Below are 890 nucleotides of genomic sequence, written 5' to 3'. Positions count from 1 at the left end.
TCTAGCACAGGCGCCAGGGTTCGTGCGCCCCCTCTAGGGAGGGCCACGGTGTGCGTGTGGGGGGGCTGTGACCAGGCTCGCAACCAGGAGCCGATCCCACCAGGTCTAGGCAGGCGGATTTCACCCTGTCTGGGCGAACACGCCCTGTCGCGGTAGGGGAGAGCGGTCCAGCCGCGATCAGACCTCGGCCTCCCAGCGCGTCGCTTCCCCGCGTCGCTCTCGGTGCGGCGCCTTGGCCGGAGGTGGCGCTCTGTGCGCCCCGAGGATCTGGACGCGCGAGGCTCAGACTCCGGGGGTTCCTCACGAATCGCTCTTTTCTCATCCTTCCCTTCCGCCCCTCGAATTTCCTACTCAGGCCTCGGCTTGGCCTTTCACGAGGGCGTGGGGGCGCAGGGACCCAGGGTGGGTACGAGGCACGCTGCAGCCCCCTTCTCCGACTTGGGCACACTCCCATCTCGGAATGTGGGTGGAGGTTCCTCTTTCAGACGCCTCAGGCATCGGATTCTGGGCGGGGGCGCGTGGCAGCCGCCAGGTGAGTGCCCCAGACGCGCCCCTAAACCCGCCCCACCTTTCACCACTTACTCCCCCTCCCTTCATGAAGAGGGGGAGTCAGGGGCCCCGCATCCAAACGGTGGAAAGAGGCCGGAGCGCCGGGGCGGGGACCGGCTCTCTCTTGCCCTTTTTGGCGTAGTAGCTCTGGGCGCTGCCCTCTGCCGCCGCTGGGGCCCGAGAGAGGCGAGCCGACGACGGCGGCGCTTCTGCGGCGGCCTCCTCCCCTCCCTGTCCGGTGCCGCAGGATTGCAGCTGGCACTGGAGGGTGGGCAAGCTCAAGGGAGGGGCAACGCCGGGAGCCCCGGGCGAGCGGAGCCGGGCGGCTGTGCTTGAGCCCT

The sequence above is a fragment of the Condylura cristata genome, unplaced genomic scaffold (assembly GCF_000260355.1).
Source record: "Condylura cristata isolate star-nosed mole 26May11 unplaced genomic scaffold, ConCri1.0 scaffold00024, whole genome shotgun sequence".
In the NCBI taxonomy this organism is placed as follows: Eukaryota; Metazoa; Chordata; class Mammalia; order Eulipotyphla; family Talpidae; genus Condylura; species Condylura cristata.
Note: the sequence above shows the minus strand (reverse complement) of the source record.